The sequence below is a fragment of the Protopterus annectens genome, chromosome 11.part0 (genome assembly GCF_019279795.1).
Source record: "Protopterus annectens isolate FY-2018-M chromosome 11.part0, PAN1.0, whole genome shotgun sequence".
Taxonomy (NCBI): Eukaryota; Metazoa; Chordata; order Ceratodontiformes; family Protopteridae; genus Protopterus; species Protopterus annectens.
Window position 1 is genome coordinate 422,552,895 of NC_056745.1, and position 12,646 is coordinate 422,565,540.

The window sequence follows — 12,646 nt, forward strand, 5'->3', positions numbered from 1 at the left end:
GTACCCTTCTTTTGCCTTGTATAACCTTTCATTAATCTTTGTTCCATCCAGGTTTTTAACCCTACCACATATACTGCAGTTTCCACATGGCCACATACCTTTCCTTCCTATCTTTTCAGTCTGCATTCTATCATCCCCACCTAAAATTTCCTTCAGGTTATGGTACCTACTGTAAGAAAAAGTTATATGTTCTGGAAATAAAGTTCCTACATTACCATGCTCCTTAACCATGTACCAAAAAATCCTTATTATTTTCTCCATTCTTAAACTAAAGGGTGAACATTTTGTAACAAAAAACAAATGTTCCTGTTCTTGTTCTACCCTTCTTTGAACATTCTCCCTATCCACAAAATAACTTTTTCTACTCCACCTACTTCTGTCTCTTTCTTTTCCTTCTCCCAAAATAGTTTTTTTAGCATCTAGAATAACTCCTTCAGGGTATCCCTTAGATCTTAATCTCAATATTGTATCATGTAAAACATCTAATTTAAACTTTTCCGCAGAAGTATTCAAAAATACCTGCTTCATCTCACCTAAAGGTAATGCTTTCATTAGATGAGGATGCATGCTTCTTGCATGTAAGAAATTATTTGCAGCTGTGACTTTCTTGTAAAGCTTGAATTGTATTTGACCTAGTTCTGTTACATACAATTCTATATCTAAATACTTATTACTAGAGTCCACCTTATACACAAATTCCAACCCATGACTGGTTCCATTCAGTTCGACCATAAACTCATCAAATTTCCCCTGATCACCCTTCCAAATAAATATCGCTATTGATAAATCTTCCAAAAAATATCACATTTTCAATAAAGTATTTATTCTGATATACAAATTATTTTCCAAATTTCCCCATGTATATTACAACATATGAGGGGGCAAATGCCACCCCCATTGCCATACCTTTTTTCTGCAAAAATAATTTGCTCCCCCATCTAAAATAATTATGGGTTAAGCAAAACTCGAGCAGAAATAGCAGAAAGGAACTACGTGGTCCTTCTCCCATTACTTTACCAATAGCTTCCAGACCTCTCTTAGTCTCGATGTTAAGTGTATAAGGATTTAATATCCACTGTAGCCCAAAAATAATCCTTTTTCCACTTTATTTTACTCACTTTATCACATAAATATTTAGTATTCTTTATATGTGATGTCACTCTACTTAAATATTTTTTTCAGGTGGAAATCCAAAAACCTTCCCACATTCTCCATGTTGAAGCCTAACATCAGGACAATGGGTCTCCCCGGGGAACATTGTAAATTCTTATGTATTTTGGGAAGTGCAAAGAATTTGGAGTCTCTAGGTTCCTTCCCAAATAATTTCTGAACATCCTTACTAGTAAAGAACCCTAGCCGTTCTACCCTTCCAATGTTTCTAATAATTTCTCATTAAATCTAACTCTAGGGTTAACCTCTAGTTCTCAATACTCACTTCTTACCCCAACCAAATCCATTACCATTTTTTCATACTCTTTTTTTTACTCATCACTACCCAATTTCCCCCTTTATCAGCTTGGAGAAAGACCACTTTGTCCAATTTCAACCTCATGTCTTGTAGTTCCTTCCACTCTTTCTTAGTTAAATTATACTCCTTTCTTTCCTTACAAAATTGCTCAAATTCCCATTCAATTTGTCCACATGCCACAGTTTCATATAGTTTAATGCACATGGGTGATTCTGAAGGTATAAACTTACTTTTATTAGATGCTTCACTGGGTACTTCTAAAAGTCCATACCCAGTGTTAAATTCATTATTTAAATATGCATTCTCATCATTTTCGTGTACAGCTTCATACCATTTTCCATTTCTAACATAAATTCAGTTTCATAAACACTCACATTTAACAATGCATCTTCAATTTCATTATTAATTTAATTCATTACAGTTTTATTTTCATTTTCTTTCAATTCATTTTTCTTGAAAAATGCCCTTAGGTATAGTTTTCTGCAGAATCTCCTCACATCAATAATATCATCAGCCAAACCTGAAAATCTAGTTGGCACAAATTTTGGGCCCAGCTCCAAAACCCTGGTTAATTCTGCAGGTAACTCATAACCAGACAAATTCACAATTTTTAATTCTTCATTTCCTGAGACAAACAGTGTCGGATTAACCACATCCATGACACCATTTGCTTCACTACTATTCAAACCAACATGTGTCATATCATTCTGTATCCCCCCCAGGGCATTTTCCTCAGTTAATATTCCAATATCAACTGTGTCATTTAATGGAAGAACCAATACTTCACCAATGTTCTTAACATTTAAATTACTTAACACACACAAGTTAGTATCCCCAGCTACATTCCTTCCCTTATCAAACACCCTGTTTCCATAAACATTTCCTACCATATTCCTATGTTCCACATGTTCAACATCTAAACCATCATTAGCATTTACATCAGGATTTGACAAAGAAAACGCATTAGAAATTTTCTCATTACTTTGGCAACAAACTTGAATATGTTTAAAAGCAGAATTGGTCACAGAAAAAACATTGGAATTTTGAAAAGAAGAGACACTACAACTTTGTTTTATACTCTCACAGGCATATTGTTCATAACAGTTTTTATCAACATTGTTCATACTGTGTTGTGACAGGTAACTGGTACTCACAGTTAATTTCAAACATTTCCCCATCGGTCGAGGGCAAAAAAACATAACTCTTTACTACTTCCTGTAGTTGCTGGTGGTGTCGCCACCATTCACTTCGAATCCCCCATTTCGTTTCCCCTTCCTTTTGTAACTTCTTGTTTGCTTGGGGGAATAGTACACTGTGTTTTTTGTGGAACCTCTGGCTTCTCCTGCATTCACTTCTTTGAACGAGACACTCTTTTTGCTGGCCAAGCTCACTTCCGCCAACGAGCGGGACGCATCATGATCCATCCAACCAAAGGAAGTCCTACTCCATTTTTTGAATGAATTATTCAGCTGCTTTTTGTACTGGCTTACATAAACAGTTTTATTAGCAAAATCATTCATGTTACGCTCCAACTTTTTCTTTTTTCTAACAATTACATTACTTTCAACTTCACTTATTTGTTTTTTTGGGGGTATAAAGGAAGGGAACACTAGACTGCAATGATAATCTTCCCCCGACTGCCTCCAGAGTAGGGCAGTCGGGCAACCCCTCAGGGTTGCTGCGCGGGCCTGTCTGAGAAGGGCTCCCTAGACCCAAAGTTCCTCGGACCCCCTCTGCCTCTGGGCCGTCTATCCTTTCCCCCTCTGCCTCTAGGGGATGAGTTGTCCAGAGAATCCCGGGAAAACTGAGATTTCTGGAACCACATCTTCTTTTGCCCTCTTTGATTCCAAGAAAAGGATCTTTGAGGGTTAGAGAAGCGGATTCCGATGGCAGACGAGGTCTTCCCGTCTTTCTCACTCTGGACAAGGGTGTCACTGATGGTCTTCCCAAAGACAGAAGAACCATCGAAGGGGGCATTCGTAAAAGACACCTTGAAGGGGTCCACAAACTGACACAGTCTGAGCCAAGTGTGTTGTCCGATAGCAACGCCAGTCCCAGCCTCTGCTTCTGTAGCATGAGAAAGGAGGTACATGGACGTGTTCGACACTGACTTCAGAGTAGACATCTTTGTGGAGAACAGATGCTTATCCTCCTGCAACAAAGACTCTGGGGGTGACTCAGCTAACTCTGTGACTAGGTCCCGCTACAGTTGTATGACGTGTGCCAAGTAGTTCAGCACTCGGATGGAAAATGTCACTGAAGAATACACTCGCTTCCCAAACAGATCCACAATCCTGGATTCCTTATCCGGAGGCTGTATCGAGGAACTTTCTTGAGCCAGTTCCCTACTGGTGGCTGCTGCAACCACCATAGCATCCACAGGGGATCCTTTATACCAAGCCGGTCTGTCAGAGGGTGGAGAGAGAATTTTATCCGGGCGCTTTGGTATCGGCTCTAAGGTGTCCGGCTCCTTCCATGCCCATGTGGTGATCAGATCCACTAAAGGATCTGCCGGCGAGGGCACCCAGGAAGTAGATGGGCTTGTGCCAAAAGCCTCCAGGAACACTGATTCGTCTGAAGGTTTTAGGGCTGACCAACCTCCCCTCTGGCAGAGGATCTCCATGACGTCTCCAAAGGAGACATCCTCGGGATGTGACCTGGGGAACTTTCTCCTTCATCCAAATCAGTGTCCTTGGTAAGAGACTCAGGGGAGTACAAGTGACTCCTTTTGCACGTGTGCTTATGATGCCCCTCCTCAGTGGGACTCCCTGAAAAGGGCTTGCTAGCAGCGGGGAGTTCATAGGTTAATAGGTTGGTACTAGGCTGTCGGCCCTAGGGCCTATACAAGCCTAGCCATAACAATTCCCTGGTTATTTCTTCCCATGCTATTTACTTCCCTGGACCCTTGTCTAGCAGGGTGACTGACGTGATCCCTGGGGTGAATTTCCTTTCTCCCATCGAATCGTCAAGGTTCCTTTTGAAGAGGGCCAAAGAGGCACTCTGCTTGAAATGTATGGGGCGCCTCTAGCACGGGCTGTCCCTGAGACAATATGAAGGGAGTCACAACAGAGTCCAAGGGAGTCTGATCAGAATCCAAGTGAATAGGCTGGGGTCTCGATCCTTGGGAGAGAAGACTCTCCACCACGTCGAACGCCGAAGGACAGCGTACCTCCTTAGAGCCCAACAAGTAAGAAGCTCTCCCCGGGTCCGTCGTGAGGATCAGAGCTGAGGCTAAGGTAGCAAGAGCTCTGAAGAAATGGCCTGGATCTGGCAAGGTCGGTGCCGAAGACACATCCATCCCCTCGGGTCCAACTCCCAGTCCTCGGCCCTGAGAGCTGCTCAGATCTGAGCCAGTCAGATCGAGGAACAAGGTAATCGCAGGAGTCGAGGTTGGTGGAACCATCGGCGCTGAATCTCCAACTCCGAAGATCCTCAGATCCATGTACCCCAAAACCGAAGGCCGGATCGGGGAAGGAGAAATCGGGTGGAAGAAAATCATCAAGGTCCCCCCTCAAGAGGGAGAGGGGCCTGGCATGACTCCCATCTGGATATGGGTCTGAATGAACCTCATCATCCTGTCCATGTCCATTTCCGAAAGACTCCGAGTCGAGGGAGAGGATGTGACCGACTAGGATCTTGGTCGCTGGGAGGATCTGCAAGAAGGTCTCAGCTCCATAGGCTCCGTCAGCTCCAGGAAAAATCTGGGGGAGTGGAGCGGAGGAGAAACTGGTCTCAAAACTTTAGAAGGCAGGCCAGGGAAGGCCTCCCAATCAGGAAACCTCTTATGGGGCCTATCCCCTTTCTTTTCCTTGTCTCTCCCTCTCTCTGAATCCTTTTGTCTGTCCTTTTTTTTCTTTGTCTTTCCCTTTTATAATATCCTCTTCAGCAGGTCTAATGAGAGGGTGAGTCCCAGCCTGGGGGGGGGGTTGAGCAGGAGTTGCAGAAGAAGCCGAGGCCGTATGCGTTGACAAATCTAAGATTGACGTTGGAAGCAGGCCTTTAGCCATGAGTTTAGCCTTTCTGTCTCTTAGGGCCCTAGGATTGAACCTTGCACAAATGCTGCATTGGACGGACCAGAGGGAAACGCCCAAGCAAACAACACACAGAGTGTGGCCATCCGCTGGTGAAAGCTTATGGCCACACACTGTGCATTTTTTAAAGGTTGATTTAGGCTGATCAGACATGACAGCAAAACAAAACACCCACCCAGTCACCAACAAAAAACCTAGCCTGACCATGCACACGCTAAGGAAGGGAAGGAACTGCAGAAAACTACCTCACTTTTTTTTTTTTTTTTTTGAAAACAGACAATCTAGCGAGGGGGGGGGGGGGGGAAGAAAGGGAAAGTAACTCAGTGAAAAAACTCACTAGAACAATCCCAAAAAGCACTTGCAGTACCACTGAAAGCTCATAGCTGCGGAGATCATGATGCTAATGTATGAAGCGGCACACGAGATCTGAGGGAAGTCAGTAGATGGTGGTGTATTATGGGTACGGGGAGGAGCTTGGAGCTCAGAGCAGATGCTTGTAAAGTTGCCGGCTCTCATCCGATATGGATCCGAATACCCACAGGTTGAAGATAAAATGAACTACTTCAGATTATTCATGTTTCAATAAGTGTATTTGTACAAGTATATTTTTTGGCTCATATTTTTATCACAGATATTTAAAGTTTAGCTCTTGTAAATCGTTTTTTTTTCTTAGCTATTGTGCATTGTCTTTTAAGAATGGTTTTAATGGCAAGCATCTAATCAATGTTGTGGACCATGCGACTGATATTATGGTATAAAAGCATCCATTTTGATTTTAATGGCATTCTGATGAAGTCCACTCTAACTCTGGATGAAAGCGCTAAACTGGTTTAATAAAATAGTGGAGACCTCCCGCTTGGATTTCTTCCAGTTTGTTTTTATCACAAAGCATTACCAGAAAACCTAATGAATGGCTGATGCCAAAGAGGGAACTAAATTATCATCAAGACAAGTTTCACTAATAAATGCAAGGTCAACATCCAATAAAAGATCCCAGGAAAAACCCAGCCTTGTTATGGGTGGACTTTGCATTTGAATACAGCACCTAAAGAGCAGCTTATGGTGGAGAGGTCCTAATTACTGCCTGCTAATAGATGAAAAGAATTCTGTATTAAGATGGGAAAAAGGACAATGACCTACTAGGAAGTGAGACTGGCATGGAGAGACCACACTAGGAACACAAAGGGAATACCCACACCCTGCTTAGGCTACCACAACCCCCATGACATTTTTGCAGGATCCACAATAGTCTACAAAGCTGATACACTAACAGTGGCAGAAGTGCTTGACTAAAAGGCTATAGGGCAGAAAATGTAGCCCTAGTAAATAAAAAATAAAAACATCTAGACATATCAACTCATTAAAATACCTCAGAAAAATTAACATCAACAAGAATAAAATAATACAATAAAATAATCCCATAAAATATGAACAGGTTAATGATCAAGTTCATATAGCACAATAAAAACAAAAGGAATCAAACCCTGAAATGACAACTCTACTCTAAACAGCTAAGTAGTCTTTAATAAAACGTACATCAAGTATTCAACCTCAGAAAGTGAAGAATTACTCAAGTGCCTCAGTCAACTGCTATGGCAAACACTTCAATTACACACTATATATTCAATAACGTACTTATCACTGGCAGATTAATAGTACTTGAATAAAATACAATGTACCCTAGCATGACATGGGGCTCCTACTATTGCTGCACTAAAATCAATCTCCTAGGAAGTCAGTTACTGAAGAATCAAAATCCATTCAGCCAGGACCCATTATAAAAATCCAGGCAGACACTAATCCCATAAACTGCGATAGACTACAGCAGCAATATTAGCAGTGGAATTAACAAAATCAGTTTAGACCCCAAACCAACAAAGGCACGAAACAACAATGATACTGCTGTGTACAGAAATGTTCACATACTTTCAAGTACATATTTGTTTTCTGCTTGGTTCAACAGTCCCAATCTGAGCTGCTGATAAACAGCCCCTGTCAAAGTACAGCACAGAAAAAAAAGCCAGATGAACCTTCCACAAAACACGGGATGTACTGCTCTTCCCATATGTAATAAAAATAAAGGCAGCCTGGAGCAAGTGTATCCATATGTCAAACTGAACCAATTTGCAGCACAAGACAACAAGCTCTTTCAAGGTAAGGCATAGTGCCAAAAAAACTAAATAATGCATATAACAAAGATAAATAATAGTAGAAAACAGGTGTCAAAAAGTAGTACACAACACAACATGAAGACAACAAGCTTGCATCAAAACACACTTGGCTAGACAGCCAGTTGCTGCCACTTTGTCGTCCAGTCAAAAAACGCAATCAGGGGTACAGAATCTGGCTATGGACTACCAAACATATGGAAAACTGTCACAAAAAAGGCAGAAGTTTAGCTGAGTGAAGTATGCTTACCTTTTAACATTCTAGCATAAGAAATCTGGACAAAGGTCCCGAAATAGGTACGGATTTTAAATACTGGTCTTCAAAAACTTATAAAGTTGCTACAATAAAAGGGATTTTTGTTAGCATGCATTTTCTGAAGGATATGAAGTCTGAAACTCAAATGTGTGTCATTATTCAGTGATCTCAATACTTAGTGATTTGCCAGAAATCCACAAATTTTATGAGGAACAGACTAAAATATGAACAGACTTTTGGCTTTTCCCGGTTAGGGGTTGCCACAGCGGAACTCCGGTCCACTCATGATTGGCAGTGGATTTTTATGGTGCTGAGTTGCCAGCCCGACGCCCAACCTTCAACGAAGGCACACCCATTCATGCCGCACCTACCTGCATGTCTTTAACGTCACTCAACCGCAGGGAGGACATGCAGACTCCACACAGAAGGCACTCCAGCAGAGAATCAAATGGTAGAACCTTTTGCTGTGAGGCAACAATGCTAACCGCTGCACCACCGTGGCCAATACATTCTGTGGAAATCTGGACAGTTGAGTGTAATGGAAGTGTCTAACAGATTTCTAAAGCTGCTGATTGAGGACACATACATTTTGCAAACTGTGTGCTGCAATTTTCAAAGTAAAAAGCACTTCATGTTCAAGTACTTTTTTCCTCTGTAAATGGTAACACAACATGGTAGCTAAAGCTCCACATACTGCATTTCACTGATCACAAATATGGGTTCTTGAAATGAATATCAACATTCACTTCACAAGTTTGAATGATTCCCTATTGAAATGTCAGCACTCTAAATCCTGAGTGCCAACACACACAAGAAAAAAAAAAGATCGGCAATGCAGATGAAGAAATCTCGATCATCATTCTTCTCCTTTAAACCAAACAAACACAGTCAGGAAACAACAATAAAACTGCTACCATTTGAATGTTCACAGACTTTCAGTACACATTTGCTTCCTGTTCTGTGAGATGATGAAGTTCAACAGTCCCAATTTGAGCTGTTGCTACACAGCCCTTGCCAAAGTAGTTTTATTATTTTATTCTTGTTGATTTTAGTTTTTCTGAGGTATTTTAATGAGCTAATATGTCTAGATGTTTTTTTTTTATATACTAGGGCTACATTATTTGCCCTATAGCCTTTTATTCAAGTTCTTTTTTTCAAAAGGGCAAGCTTCCCTGCAGTGGGGAGGAAGCCACCCCCTGAACTTATATATACTAACTGCGAGATCACCATACCTTGCAGAAAAAGGGAATATTCTAAGAAATGGTTATATCAGACTTAGTATATGTAAGTTTTTGTCGACCATTCAGTCTCCATGTTTTGGGGCTCACTCTAGTGGGTCCCAACATTTCAAATGGTTATCTTTTTAAATGCTTAATACACTGGCTATGAATGGAGACCTGATTATATTCATATCTATTAAAAAACTAACTATTCTACCTTGTTGGAAATGCTCTTATTACAATACCTAACTTAAAACAGGATAAGGATCCTGATGAATGTAGCTCATGCACATCAAAATCGCTCTTAAATACTGACACAAAATATTCATCTAAATGCAAGAATTAAAGCAGTCTTCCTTACAACTGAACATTAAAAAAATAACGTTAACAGGTCGTGTTGTAACAAAAAATATATTATGCTAATCTATTAAATACTGAAAGCTGTTTATTTCTCGATTGAAAATCTCTAAGTGTCAGAGAAACAAAACTTTACATTCATACATATTTTGTAAAGGCTATTTCCTAGTTCTAAAACCTATGTTAAATCCAGGTCATACTTAAAATAAAACTTTTAAACAGGACAAACAGGGTTGTTCTTTCTCACCTTATATAACTTAACAATATAGCCTTTAGAGAACAGCATAAGAATAAATCCTGATTGCAAGCATATTAAATTAGGAAAAAGATCTTACAACAAAAACTATCCCTATTTTCAGATTTATTTCTTACAAGTTCCAATATAAATCATTCAAGCTAACAAGTAAACAACTATTATTGCAACTTGGAGAATTATTCGATTCAAGATTTAATATCAAAACTTATACCTATTACTGAATCAAGTCAAGTCCAGGTATACAAAATAAGTACTGTTTTAAATACCAAGCATCAAAAATACTTGGGAATCTCTACTAAACCTTAATTAGCTTAAACTATCAAAACAAATTATGAAGACCTTACTGAAAATTTTAAAAATAAAATTTCTAATTGGAATAAAATTTACTCATATTGAACTTAGATTATTTCTCATTAAAATGATTTTACTACCAAAATACTCTCTCTCAAAACATATTTTACTCCCTTCTAAAAAATATTTAAATCAAATTAATATATGACTACCCTACTCATGGTCCTCAAGCAAATCTATAACAATGAATGACGAGGGTTCAACTAGCTGCCCTAGCACTGCAAGAGCTAAGCAATGAGGTTGAAAAATGAAGTACAGCCCACATAACTTTACCAGGGGGCAGGGACTGATGTACACACTCAGATGCAAACTGGTGGCATGATTTCCCCAGTGGAGAAACCACTACTTATACTTGAAAGGGAGGGGTAGAGATGGGTTTGAAACACACCTCCACAAAGGGACTCCCTTAGCTGCATTCCAGTGTGCCCTCTCCTTAGTGACTTCCCAGGTGCATGCAGGAGATGTGTCTGAGGCAAAAAAAAAAAAAAAAATCACTCCTGATGGCTGTTGGAATGATGGCCTCTCCTGTTCATTCCTCAACCCCAGGGATGACTAATGAATGGACTGACTGGATGGATTTTTTGCTGAAGACTGATAGAAAGCAAGGGCAAAGACAGATTAAAAAAATTAAATCTTGTGATGACAAGGGAATTGAGACATATATCCTAACATTTTTTAAAGTAATTGTTTACTGGTTGAATCCTTCCTGCAGTGCAGCCAGGAAAAATTGTGAACTTAATTTTATATAATAAAAAATATATATATTTCACATTATTTGAACATAGGTTCATAGGTGTGTACTAGGCTAATGGCCCTGGAGCCTTTACAAGCCTAGCCCATAGGATTAACCTGGCATCGTGCCACTCTGTCGAGTAGAGCCACTGGAGTGATTCCTAGGGTGAATTTTCTATTTCCCATCCACTCATCATGATTTCTCTTTAAGAGGGCCAGTGAGGTGTTCTGCTTGACATGTATGGGAAGTCTATTCCATAGCATGGGCAGTCTCTGGGTTATGAACCTGTCCCTCCAGCATATTCTGTTGATTGTGGTAATGAGGTTGAGCTCTCTGGAGCATGTGGTGCATAGGGATTGGGATTTCTTTAGATGTAACATTTCTAACAGAGCTGGGTCAGACATGGCTTTGTAAGTCAAGCAGAGATTGCCTCCAAGTAGGCGATATGAGACAGACAATAGCTGGAGTTTTTTTGAGTCTGTCCATATAGGGCAAGTGTTTAAGGTCTAGGATCCTTTTTGTGAGGTACTTTTGCAGCCTCTCCAGTTGTTGCAGGTGTCTAGTGAGGTACATGCCAAATAGGGCATTGTACTCTATGATTTGCCTAATGAGGGAAGAGTAGAGGGAGACAATGACCTCTTTCTTCCTGAATGCAAAACCTTAGTAATGAGATGTGCCACACAGAAGGACTTTCTGACCACAGTGGCAATGTGATGGTCAAAAGGGAGGTTGCTGTCAACCTGTGTTCCCAAATCTCTTATAATGCCTTCTGTGTTCAGTGGACTACCACTGATGTGGTTATTCAAGGAAACCAGGTTTTTCCAAAGAGGGATGACGACACATTTTTTGGCATTGAGCTTAAGGCCATGATTCTGACACCAGTCGTTGGTCTCAGTGAGGCCTTTCTGTAGGATGTCAACATCACTTGGGGAGTTAATAATAGCTCCCAACTTGCAAACGTCTGCAAACATTGTCAACCAGAGTCTCTTCATGTTGGTCTGGACTTCAGAGATGTAGATACCAAACAGTAGAGGACCCAGGACAGAACCCTGTGGGACTCCACTCCTGACTGGTCTGCAGTCTGACTTGGAGTCAGCTACTTTCACACTGCGGGTTCTATCTGTAAGCCAGTTTGCAACCCACCTAATGATATAGGGGTTGATGCCCAGCTTAGTGAGTTTTTCTATGATTCCTGAGTGGGGAATGGTATCAAAGGCCTTGGCCAGATCAAGGTAGGCTGTATGAACCACCTTGTCTTCATCCAGAGCTCTGGTGACTGACTCAAAGAAGTCGACCAAGTTGCGCAGGCATGCTCTACCCTTCAAAAAACCAAACTGTGCAAGATCCCGAGTTTGAAGATTCCCTATATCCTTGTTTATTAGGTCCATGATAATACGTTCCACAGCTTTGCATATCAGACTCGTCAGGCTAATGGGGCGATAGTTCACAGGTCTGTAGCCGCTTCTCCTGTTTTGTGGAGAGGGATGACTGTAGCAGTGTGCCATTTGGTAGGTATAAAGCCAGAGGTGAGGCTGTGATTGAACAGGGCACACAGGTGAGGTGCCAGTTCACTCTGTAGTTCATGTAGAGCACAGCCAGGGATACTGTCAGCTCCCATAGAAGCTGTATTCTCGGCCTTGGACAGTGCTGTTTTAACCTCTGCAGCAGTAATACTGGGTGCCTGGCAATCTACTGGTATTGTGATTGGTCCTTTGGGGAGGGTAAAGTTGGCACTAAATCTGTCGGCTCGGTATAAGAGGTACCACTGTGCAGCAACTCAGAGCAAATCTGGGTATTGCCATGGAG

The 12,646-nt window shown here is 40.9% G+C and overlaps 1 protein-coding gene across 1 annotated transcript in view; it reads right to left on the reverse strand.

Moving 5' to 3' along the window:
- Positions 1-12,646, reverse strand: part of UHRF1BP1L (UHRF1 binding protein 1 like) — a 2,202,923-nt gene that overhangs the window by 1,263,344 nt on the left and 926,933 nt on the right. The gene's annotated exons all lie outside the window — the stretch shown is intronic.